The sequence below is a fragment of the Pan paniscus genome, chromosome 3, assembly GCF_029289425.2.
Source record: "Pan paniscus chromosome 3, NHGRI_mPanPan1-v2.0_pri, whole genome shotgun sequence".
Taxonomy (NCBI): Eukaryota; Metazoa; Chordata; class Mammalia; order Primates; family Hominidae; genus Pan; species Pan paniscus.
The window spans coordinates 183,544,167-183,556,807 of NC_073252.2; the positions used below are offsets into that span (position 1 = coordinate 183,544,167).

At 38.2% G+C, this 12,641-nt stretch overlaps 1 protein-coding gene across 18 annotated transcripts in view; it reads right to left on the minus strand.

Annotated features, from left to right (window-relative positions):
• SORBS2 (sorbin and SH3 domain containing 2) overlaps window positions 1–12,641 on the minus strand; it is a 373,741-nt gene that overhangs the window by 220,973 nt on the left and 140,127 nt on the right. For 4 of the 18 annotated variants that reach the window (XM_055112080.2, XM_055112087.2, XM_055112079.2 and 1 more), the window contains exon 1: window positions 6,389–6,952. The exons of 6 other annotated variants lie outside the window; for them this stretch is intronic. The gene's annotated coding sequence lies outside the window, so the exon portion shown is untranslated. Of the gene's footprint in view, window positions 1–6,388; window positions 6,968–12,641 lie in introns of those variants that run through there. 8 more of the 18 variants (XM_055112089.2, XM_055112083.2, XM_055112081.2 and 5 more) reach the window with 3 other exon arrangements.

Sequence of the window (12,641 nt, forward strand, 5' to 3'; positions counted from 1 at the left end):
TAAAGCCTTAAAATGAAGATCTTCAATTTTATAACTCTGGATTTAAACTTTTCTTTCTTATTCTTTTTTATTTTAAAAAAGAAAATTTTAACTCTTTAGGTTGATTATATTTCTTGATGAATGTGACTGTACCAAGAGGCTTTAAAAAAAATTGAGATTAGAAATCAGTTTTTCTTATCTTCTGAATTATTCACTATATGATGTGTTGCATTAGAGCTTTATCTATGCTTCTGGTAATATTTCTGTCTTATATAATTGTTAAAGTATAATGCTTCTCACCAGGAAGACTATATATATATTTTTTAATAATAGCCTTTTTTAATTTTTATGTGTTTTTTCTTCTCCTTTGTTTTATGATTTTTAAAAAATCAGAAAAATGTCTGAATTGTCACTTTATCTGTAGATTCAAAGAGCACTTTCTAATCATGTGTTGACACTAGCACAACACCGGGGAAGATCTGATTGCTGTAAGCCGTTCATTCATTCAGCAAATACTGACTGAATATGCAGTATGTTGACCTGTTTGCTGAGGGCCTCTCTGTTCCGGCTGCCATTCTAAAGCGAGTCAAGTTTTCCCTGTAACTTTTGTTCTGCAGAAGTAACCTGTACCTTTTTCCATTCTCTTGCCATTCACCACTCTCCTGACCTCCCTTTGCGTAAACTGGTTTAAGCCTGGCGCTCTAGGTCCATCCAACAACACCGGTCTATTCACACTGTAGCAGAGCAACCAAACAGTTATGCAATTTTCCTCTTAACTACTAGTAATACTATGCTATAAAAATTTTGAAACCTAGATTTTGAGATATTGAGCAAACTAAAATAAGTAGTATTTACTATAGTGCAAGAATACGTCTGACAGGTTAAATGCACGCGTTTTGGGAAGTGCTCAAACCCTTCACCAGATGACACAGTTATAGCACAAGACCAGCTGAGGTTATTGGTATCTAATCTCCTTTCCCTTGTTAACTTTAGCACAGAGAACTGAAATAATTGGGTGTGAAGGCATCTTGATAATCTACCAAAAAGGCTCATTTTTAAGCAGCCAAGCGTCGCTCTCTTAAACTTTGGTTGTTTAGTAGCATAAAGTGTAGGCAACCCGTATGAAGTATAAATATCTGGTATTAAAAAGACCCAGTGAGGCAGAAGTCGCTGACTCCTCTCAATAGGTGGAAGAAGATTCTCCATGCAGCCGAAGGCTTAATGAAGCACATTTCCACCAGCCAGGCTGCTGCCTCTGTGGTGTCACCTCTTCAGAGGACTCAGTGCCTCTGAGAAGCTGGCTGTCCTCAGCGAGAAGTAAGTACAGGGACTTCTGTTCAGAGGAGACTAGAATGAATATTTATACTAATAAATTTTCTCCAACATAGCCAAAATCTCATTTGAATATGTTTTTCTTTCTGTGCATTTAAAACACTTGCCATTCTTCATGGCATCCCATGCTTGTAATCTTAGAGGATCTTCACGAGTGGCACAGCTCTTGGCTAGAAGCCTGTTTTTGCTATAGTTTGTTGGACTCCTTGCGGCTAATCCTTGCAGCTATATTACTCTCTGAGGGATGCTGAACTGAATAGAACATCAGAAGATTTGGAGTCTGACGGGTTTATGTTGCCCCTGTCCTCAAATTCAACTATTCCGGAAAAAATGTACTAGGACAAGGAACCTGAAAAGAAGAATTATTTCTAACAATGGATTGGATGAACTCTCCCATTCAAAGCAGAGGATATAACTCATTATAAGACTTGTAATTTACTTTAACCACTGGGAAAACATCTCAGAGGGAAGAGAGAAAAACTGAATTTCTGATCAAATTTAAAAAATCAAAAATTTAATAAGTAGGCAACTGTATAAATGAACAGAAAAAAAATCACTGAAACTTTCAGATAATGTTCTTTATTAAAAATAAATTTCCCTAAATTATAATATGAATATATAAAGAGAAATTAGAAAATATAATGAGAACATTACCAGGCCTTTTTGTTTTCTTTCTTTTTTATTGTGTTTTTGTTTTTTTGAGGTGGGAAAATCTTTGAAAGTAAGACCCTTGATTGGATTCAGGAAAGTGAAAGCTTTCTGAATTTTTGCTCAAATAATGCTTCTCTAAGGTACAGAATTTAATGCTGAATTTATGTCTACCTCGCCTGTATAGGGAAGAGGAAACCACTGCTTTTTTGGCCAAAATTCCTACTTGGTAAACTAGTATATTTCAGTTTTGAAGACCAAGGTGCAGTGAAGTGTGGTGGAGTTCCATACGGATCTGTTATGCTGCAAACACCAAAGTAAAAACCCGTCTTTGCTGGTTCCCCGTCATTCATTCAGCAAATATCATCTTCATTGAACTTAAGCTGAAATGTGAGTTCTTATTTGCCAATACTCAGAACTCAACAGTTACAGAAGTGTTTCCATTTAACTGCATGCCCATGTCTTGAGTTTTTCAGAAATAATACAGAAAAACATATTTTGAAAACATATTTATCTGTATTTTTCCACGTGACAGTGGCAGTTTAGGATTTAACAGGCATATCCATAATTAAATTGTTAGTTTGAGGAACTTTCAGAAAATTATCTAATGCAATCATATATCACAAGTCTTCTTTATAAAATACAAGTGCAACTCATTTCATTATGCTATCAATGTAGTTAGACATAACTGAGACCTTTAAAATTATTATAAATGACTTAAAATAGAAAATGTTAGAAACAGTACAGGCATATTACAAAATCATGGTTTCTGAAATCTAATTAGTATATGCAATTTAAAATAATTAAACATGATTAGTCTTTAAGATGAATAGAACCAATTCCAACTTTAGCTATTATTTAATTATAGCATGCTGTACATTAAAATCAGCTGGAAGATAGCCAAAATAAGCTTTAAAGGACAGCATGATAATTAAGAATTGCTATTTATCTTACTTTTATTAGAAAACTCAATGCTGGAATGAATGCAATAATGTCAAGAAATATGAATTTAAATAATTTCCTAAATATTTTACTTTCTAATTCCAAATATCAGGATATTTTAAACTTCCTCATCAATTCTACTTTATATACAAAAATTCATACAGTATTAATTAGAACTTTTGCTTTCAACACAGATATCTTAAAGACAAGGAATTATGTATTTATAACTTCTTAATAAAACTATGGGTACATTCTTATTTTTGATTGTGGCAGTTTTTTCATAAAAAGGCTACTGAAATCAGGCTTATTTAAAAAATAGTAATAATGTTATCTAATATAGAACAGAGGGTAGGAAGTCTCTGTAAACAAACCTATATCTATATCAAGAGTGATACTAAGAGAATATTCTTTCCCTTACCCAGGTACTCAAGTTGTAGGGTAACATAACTAGTGTAACGTAACTAGTGATTTCCAGCCACCTTTTAGGTTTACTTAGGAACATTAAAAGAAATGCTGCTATTATAGACTTCAATTCAATTATTTAATCTCTTTCCAGATCACAACCTTTACTTTCTTCTGGTTTCAGCAAGAAAAACAACTTCATAAGTGTCTTACATTATAATCGGCTGCTAATCATCGTCAACTCAACATTAGTTTTAAACAGTCTGATTCCATAACAAATTTGTAATAGGGATATTTTCTATACATTTTACAATAGCCATGGATAGAAAAATAGTATTATCTATATACTAAAACATTCAAGTTGTTTTGTTTAAAACATACATTGTAAAATTTTCCCTCGGGAAATTTGGATTATAGGACAGTTGTAGCCTTTATGAAATTGGGATCCTGAAGCCATATTTTCAAATCAGAAAAATGAAAGCCTCATTGTTGTTTTTCCAATGTTTTAAGTTTCATTGATAAAAGGCAGTATTAGGACTTCTATTTCTAGGTCAAGTCTATATTTACAGTAACTAATAGGAAAATATTGAAGTCTGAGGTTACCAGTACAATGTCTGAATGCAAAATTCTGGACACTGGACAAAGTACTTTAGAATCAGAGGCCAGCAAAGCTCTGGGAGGCTGTGAACAGGGACAAATGCAATATGGTTCAGTAGACAGAAAGTCAGAAGTAAGATTCAGATGTAGCCAAGCAGGGTGGGGGACAGTGAGGGGGGATGTCTAGCTAGACTTGAAGGGCATATGAAAGCAGCTGTCCTTGCAGGGGAGATTTAAAGGAAATGACTCTTCAGGGGGCACTGCATTTGCAAAAAAAAAAAAAAAAAAAAAAAATCTGATATCGTATGTTTTGGAAATTCCAAAATATTTGATATTGCCGGCAGAAGAGTTGGAAAGTGGCAGAAAATAAGGGTCTAAAAATAGCCATAAGCGAAAGTGCAAAGTCTTGAAGGATAGAGATTATGTCTCTGAACCTGGTTCTCCAAATTGTTGAATTATTAACTATGGAGATGCGCTGTACAGAATTGAACTTAAAATGGTCATCTGTGTATAGCATGTCATCTTACAAGGTTACTAAAATAGGAAAGAACTTGCACAGGTATAAAGTGTGTGCCATTCCTCCCGTGGGCTAAGGGTCTTGTCTCACTTGTTGCCACTATCAATGCAACAGGCACAGCAGTCAGGTGTGCCCTGGATATTTCTACACCTCATTCTTCTAAAAGCTCCCCCAAGAAAAATTAATAGGAAATCAGGTGCTTGCTGCAGGTCTTTGCACTGTGTCAATTCTAAGAAATCCTTTGGCAGTGTCAAGCTTTGAAGGAAATTAAATTGGAGAGAGATTTTCTCTACCTTTCATTCAGCTCATATAGAATCCCTTACTTAGCTGATATTTTTACTCATAGAACTGGACTCAGAACTAAGTCTGTTCATTTAGTTTTCCTTTGAATGTTAAACATAATGAAGTACAAGGCCGTCACCTCACCATTTTATCCCCTACGACTTGCATAGGCATACTCTTATCACCAAACATTTGAACGTGGTTCGCTCCACTGAGATTCTTAGTCTCTATCTTTATATTTTGACTATTTTGACATTTAGAACAAAAGTTTTGAAAACTATTCTCCTACTGCTTTAGTATTCTCTTATCTTAGGGCTTATTAACATTGTTACATCTCTGAAACAGGCGGTTCCTGCTCATATCTATCAGTGAAAATTATACTTAAAATTCTGAAGAGACTCATGTCATCCAGATTTCGGAGGAAAAACGTAGCAAATAAAAATATACTTCTTAGAAGTAGATCTCAGTTACCACTTATTTTAAATTTCACAGTAGATTCCATCTTTTGTAGATAGGGGTTTTATTCAAAGTTTTTGACCAAACATTTTTATTAAATATTTTCAATAGTATTATAAGTGAGCTGACATTTTTGGTAACAAAACAACCAAAGAACTGACTTGGGTAAAGCTGAAATGTTGCTGAACCAGAATCTAATCTTTACTCAGTCATTTCCTTACCAGGGATTTTGATTTGACTGACCAGTTTTAATCCACAGTAACAGCTTTGTTCCTAAGAGACTATAAATCAAGGAAATACTCACTACCAGGCAATTCCTCCTGCAATTCGGGGTCTGTGCTGTTATTATGAAGCAACTGACAGCAAACATTTGCTGCAAGTATGAGCGCAGATTTGGATGAGGTGTGCGGTGTTTTTGGTTTCACTCTTTATCTCTGAAACCTATCTGCTTGTGAGAAAAATTGTGCAAGAAAAGAAGTTTTACTGCCACATACCTCAGCTGTCCTAGAACTCAATGCAGAGGCTTCGCTTCCTTTCTTTCCTTGGATTCTGAGCCGGGGGAGCACAATGGGGGTGTTGTGCTCTGGGCCAGCAAGGCGTGCAGATACTCGGAAAGGAGGTGTGAACGGCTTCCAATACCTACACTGTTTGCTTTACAACTACCCCAACTAAATCAAACAGGACACCAAGACACTCAGTCCAGGGTAAGCAAGTACAAAATCCACTGGCTATTATGACCCACATACAGAACAGAATTCTTTAATTTAAGTGTGTACATAGGTGTGTTAAGAGTTAAATAAATCATTTACGAGGCTTAAAAAGAAATGCTTCTCAATTTATGTGCCACTTCTTTTTCATGTAGTTCTCTGAATACAAGTCAAAGTGCAGGTCACAAAAGAATCCATTGTTCACAAGCGAGAAATGTTGTTGGCTGTGAAGACGGTTCAGAACAAGCCATCGTAGTCTGCTCAAACAGCACATATTGGTTTTAAAACCCCAAAGCATATCGGTCATGTTTTTTATCTTCCAATTGCTAGAACCAAAATTCACTGAAACAACTCTATGTCTCTGATACTATTTTCTAGAAATGTGTGTGTGTGTGTGTATGTGTGTGGTGTATGTGTCTGTGTATGTTTGGTAAATCCAAATCACACAATCAACGTAAGTCTTTCAGGCTAAGTTTTGCCCCAGTTATTTTTATGCTGTGCTTTCAAAAAGGTCAAAAAAGCTTACCTCTGTCAGTGTACTGGACGCTCAGGAAGCCCCTTCTCCGCCTCGGCCTCAGCGTGCAGACATACGCCCTGGGAGCCCACAGTCTGTTAACAGGAAGCAGGTAAACCCGAGAGCGTCCGCCTGCGTTCCAGTCCAGTGCCCGTCCCAGCACACACCTGCTTTTTCAGACCTGCCGCTCATATGCCACAGCCACGCACAGGACCAGCGTTAGCAGAGGGCAACACCCTCCGTTTGGAGCCCTCGTTTTCAGGGTAAGCAGCTAGGGAGCTGCTGAGATAATATTGCAGGGAAAGCTTGCCTTCCCAAGACAAAAACCTTTGCTGCTGCCTGATAGCAGATATGCAGCATTATCACTCTGCATTCCACATTCTCCAATCAGCTAATTGGAACGGCAGTCAACAGCCTGTCCAAAAGGCAGCTTGCAGGCCTGCGTGGCTGTGATCATTGTATACTAACACGCCCATTGCTTCTCTCTTCCCTGAAGAGATGTATAAAAGAGGCTTCTTCCAGGGTGAAGCTCAGCAGAATATGCCACACTGTTTTCCATAAGTAAAATGGCTGGTCCTCTCAGCTCTGCTGCAGACAGCTCATTGGGTTCCACTGGCTTTTCGTAGCCATAGCAACAACCAACAGACAGACTTAGCAAGCATGGCTGATCATGTGCAGCACATCCACACAGCTTGTTAATTTCTTTTCATCAAACTCATCATTTTTTTGAGGAGGGTAGCTTCTGTTATCTTTCTACACATTTCACCCATAGTGCAAGTGCTCCGATTTTTCTGCTCTCCTGAAGAACTCTTTTTTATATGAGCCGGGGCTATGTATGAAATCGAGGAAGTGAAGCCCTATTAGTGGCTATCCAGGTTAATAACATGCAAATCACTTAAGAGACCCTAACTGGAAGCATTGTCAAAACAAGCCCCACCTTCCAGTCATAGAATGAGTGCAGAGAGCTGCAAACGGGAGAGTTACACTTTTTGTTTTTAAATGATAATCTCAGAGCCACTTAATTGAAACAAAACCCTGTGAATTGCTATATAGGGTCAGAATAATAACTAAATCGGTAGACTATTTTAATAAGATCTTTAAATATCCATTTACTTATGGCTCAACTTATCTGATTACTTTAAGATGCTTTTTATGCAATTTAAAATAGAATTTTTAAAAAATCCTATTGCTTCTACGGCAGAAAATGATTCTTTAAGTCAATCTTATTTGTAAATTAAAAATTCTTTTTAAAAAATCCGCACCTAATTAAAAATTCTTTGACTTTAAACATTACCTTCAAGGCAAGAATAGTTTTACTTCCTCAGTAAAATGGATCACATTCCACCCGTCCATAACATTTCACCTCCTCTGGGAATCTACCATGATTAATGCCATGAACAACGTAAATCTTCTGCAGAACCCCCAGGCTTTTCTTCTTTTTCAGGACTCCATCACCAGTCATATTCTATCTGATATATTTCCAAGGCACTGTCCCATTTATTTTTGTTTCTAGCAATCTGTTTCAAATAGTTATGTTAACACTTTGGACTTGTAAATATAGATGTTCTATTTGCTAAGTAGTCATTGATTTAGGATTCTGTCAGTATTGCGTTTCCCTACCCATGTTAACACTCCTGCCTTCAGTATTAATTCCCAAATTTTGACTGCATAGGAATCCTGTGGATGTAGATTTGGGGATGCCCACTCCCCTTCCTCCCCAGCTGGATTCACATTAGGTAGGTCTGAGCCACCCAGGGTCAGCGTACCCACGGAGGACAAGTGGGTGGCGCTTTCCTGCTTGGGAGAGTCCTCACCGCTTCAGATCGCCTCCAGCCAGCCTACCTTTTCTCACTGAAGTTCCCTTCCCTGAAGTTATTTTGCATTTGCTGTTGCTGAGCGTGCCCCTGCCTTCGCCCTCAGCCCCCCATTCTACTATTCACTGCCCACGTTTCAGAATCCTGCATTACACACCGTTTCCTTGCCCTGCAGATGCTGCTACTATTAAAAAGCTTCTCAATCTGACTGTTCTCGCCCCAGCACCTTTAACCTCCATCCCAATCTGCCTCCTCTTTTATCTTCCAACACCTGGCCCAAATGGACCACCTCACTCGTGACTCTCCCAGGTGGGGTCTGAGCGACCTCTTCTGCGCCTCCCCTGTACCGGGGCCCACCTCTGCTATTACAGGCCTTGTCACGCCCTGGGACTTCTTAGCAGTTCTCCTTTAATGTCTGACTCCCAGACTGTTCTATCAACTCTCTGGAAGCCAATCTGGTCCATGTCTTCTTTGCCCTCCATGCTTGGAATATTCTAATTTCTCAATGCCTCTAAATGAGGACCTACGACACTGTATGAATAGGGACTGATGACTGGCTGGTGTGAAATCTGTGTTTTAATTTACTTTTCAACATCACACATTTGTTGACTTATCACTTCAGAAGAACTTCAGTGATTTTGACAAAATGCTGGCATGTTACAAAAGGATATCAAGAAAACTCTAGGTGCATTTGATGTTTTAGGGTGGCTTTTCTTTTCATTGTATCTCTGAAAATGTCTTTATACCCTCACACTTGATTGATTGGTTGGCAAGGCATAAGAATCTCTGGCCGTGGCTCACACCTTTATTCCCAGCACTTTGGGAGGCTGAGGCAGGTGGATCACTTGAGCCCAGGATTTTGAGACCAGTCTAGGCAACAGACTGCATCTCTACAAAAAAAAAAAAAAATCAAACAAACAAACAATTAGCCAGGCATGGTGGTGCACGCCTGTGGTCCCAGTTACTCGGGAGGCTGAGGAAGGAGGAATGTTTGAGCCTGGGAGGTCAAGGCTGCAGTGAGCTGTGATCACATGACTGCATTCCAGCTTGGCAACAGAGGGAGACTCTGTCTCTGTTTTTAGTAGCAAAACAAACAAACAAATATCTGAAGTCATTTTCCTTTGAAATTTCAAAGGCCTTCATCCTTTTTCTTGTATCTCCTCCTCCCCTATACCTCCAATTCCTGCTCCTCCAAAGAGAACTGGAAGCCCCCCAGGCTGCACTGAACTGGAGCTGGGAAGCTGGCAGGAACTGAGATGAATCCCTTTCCCCTCTTTGCCCCGTGGCACATCTCCCGGTATCTCTACTGGCCTTCACACATCACTCTGCTGCCACTCTGTTCTTCCAAGGCTCTTGGCTCCTTCGCCGGCTCGAAGCCCCTCCCTTGTAACTCGGTGCGCTGAGGCCCATTGACATTGCTCTGACCTCAGGCCCTGCCCCAGCCCAGGTCCCTGACGTTTATTCTCCTTCCGAACGTGTTTGTTTTAAAATGTGCTAGATACAGATTTCCAAGAGACAAATCTGATTTTTCCAGCCCATCTTTCTGAGTCAAATGAGATACCACCTATGTGGCCAGCAGCTTTATACGTGGGCTGCCCTGTGCCTTGGTCCAATCAGCTATGACAAGGACACTTGGCATTATCTAGTTTTAAAATTTTGCTAATATAATAGGTGCAGAGTAATGGCTCATTATTGTTTGAATTTGTGTTCCTCTAATTACTGACAAATTGAACATCTTTTCATTGTTGATGGCTTTCAGGGTTCCCTCTTTTGTAAATTTTCTGTTCATAGCTTTTGCCTGTTTTCTCTATTGCGATTGTTGTCTTAGTGTGGAATTTTAAACAACGCGGTCATAAAGGTATTTTTTATATATATTTAAACATTATAATTAAATTTGTTATATTATTAAAGGTTATTAAGATATCCACTAACATATAAAGGGAACCCTATAATTCACACTGCTAGTTGTTTTGGTTTTTATTATGAAATGAAAATACAGAATGTGTGTGAAAATCTCCATTCAGAAATTATGTTCAGTATGAAAGCGTAGAATACCACACCATAATATGATTTTCTAAGACAAATATTTGTTTAGAAGGATTTTCAAACAAATATAATATTATCAAAGAATACATATACACATATATATGCTCTAATAGTATACGTACACACATATATATGGAGAGAGAGAGAGAGCTATCTATCTATTTATCTAGCTTCTATTTTAAGTTATACCATATGCACACCTACACATCAATCAATCTATCTACCTATCTATCATCTGTGTATCATCTATGGAAGGCAAACACAAATGTGCAAAATGCTAACACCTGATGAATCTTAAATGAGAATATTTTCAGTTTATTTTACTATTCTTTCCACTTTTCTATAAGTTTGATTTGTTTTCAAGATACCAAGTTTTAAAAAATGAAATAAAATGAGAATAAAAATAGTGTTTAGAATAGACACAGAGTTAAGGTTAAGATTAGTTGATGAAGACATAACTATTTATCAGAGTTGAAACTAAAGAAGTTAATAAGTTATGGAGTAACTAAAGTGATTACTACTATTACTGTTACTCTGAGGAGGCTACTTTGGTAGAAAGTATTGGAAACATTTTGCACTTTCTTGAAACAAGTTTGCTATTTCCCTACATTTACTGCTTCCCTGTATTCTGATCTTAAACCATTTATCCTCTGGTTCATATTTTGAAATCCTTATTAGTCTGTTTCCTTAATTCAACAAAATCATCACTGCTTGAAGCAATAGATTCTTCTCTAGTCACATCTTCTGCTGCAGACTCCACAGCTGGGACCCACCAAAGGATCTGGTCCCTGGCACAACAAAGAAACACGTCGTATGACTTAACTTAGAGACTGGAATTGAAGCTTGGTTTGTTTATGAGGTAGCAAAGACTTTTGTAAAGCTTAGATTGAATTTTCTAATTCCTAAAACAAATAAAATAGAATATCCCAAAGGTTATTCCTAAACCTTGCATATTTAGTTACTCTCACAGTGACGTGAACAATGTCAAAATAGGACATTGATGGGAAATGTGACAACTGACTTAGGAGGAGGATTGAAGTATCTCAGTCAAGCAAATTGGATTTATTTCTATGATTCCAACCCCAAGAAATATATGCTGGAAAGCAGACTGACCCACAGGCTACTAATCAAATGCGTTCATATCCCCTGAAGAAGCATGACCCTGATCAGTATCCAGAATGACTTTTATAAATCAGAGGTGCCCAAAACCAAAACAAACCCAGCAGAGTTGAGGGTTTTTGGAAATTCACTTATCAAATGAATTTAAAATGAGAAAATGATTATAGAAGAACAAAACCTTGCCAGAGGGCAAATGATAAGAACGTAAACATCAGCAATAAAAAACTGTTTAACAAACTGGAGAGAAAGCCAAACCTATTAACACAAAAATACTCTGTGTAGCCCATTAGTTGTTCCTAGAACCCCCTAGAAGTTCTGTATACTCTCTAGGTTAAGAGGAATAAGGAAAATGTGGCAAGAGGTACAGGAAGAAGTTTCAGCTAGTCCTAAGTCTGGAGAGCCCGGTCTTTACTGGCTAATAATAACAACATTGTTTTAAATATTTCAGGTTTATCAAGCTTTGGGTTTGCAAATGACTATGATTGCAGCAGCTTACAGGAACTACTTTATCGTAAAATGTGTGTTAATATGTGTCAGTACCAGGTGGGGAAAAAATAATGGTGTTATCCAGTAATAACAAAAGAAAACAAAAACCACCCACAATTAACCCCCTCCCACAGCCCTGCTAACCAGTCCCAAACAGATAAATACATCTTGCTGTAGCTAGAGAAAAGTACTCCTGGCTTTTATTAAACCTGCAGTGGGGAGAGATTCTGCAAGCAATACAGAAAAGGCTGCACTTGCTCCCAAGGAATTTGACTGTTTATACTTCATAACGATAAGCTTAAAAAGCGACCTGGAAAGAGAGGGCTGGCTGCTTTCACGCTCCTGTGAGGGGCCACACTTTGTTCTTGGAGAGGCACTCTGACCACATTAATAGAGTGTAGCTCCCATGACCTTTCCCACTTAGCATTGTGTCCTGTGGCAGCAGTGGCCCCCAGGTACTTCCGGGCAACGTGCCACCATATCCAGTACAGAAAAAGCACTGGGCTCTGCCGTCACGGCATTATTGAATTAGTAACGAAACGCACCAGGCTCAGCAAACAAAACCTGGCAAGAAGGATTTTAAAACAAATGCTTCTGGTTTCACCTGAGCCACTGAAACAAATTAGAAGGTGCTGGGTGAAACTGGGCAGCTTCCGTAAACTCTGAAGAGGCTCATGCTAAAGCCCTCAGCTGCCAAATGTGCAAATCTCAAAAGAAGTGAAAATTAGAGGGTCACCTTGTGTCTTCTAGAAGTGCTTCTGAAATACATGATCAGTAAGAATCATTGGTCAAGATAATAA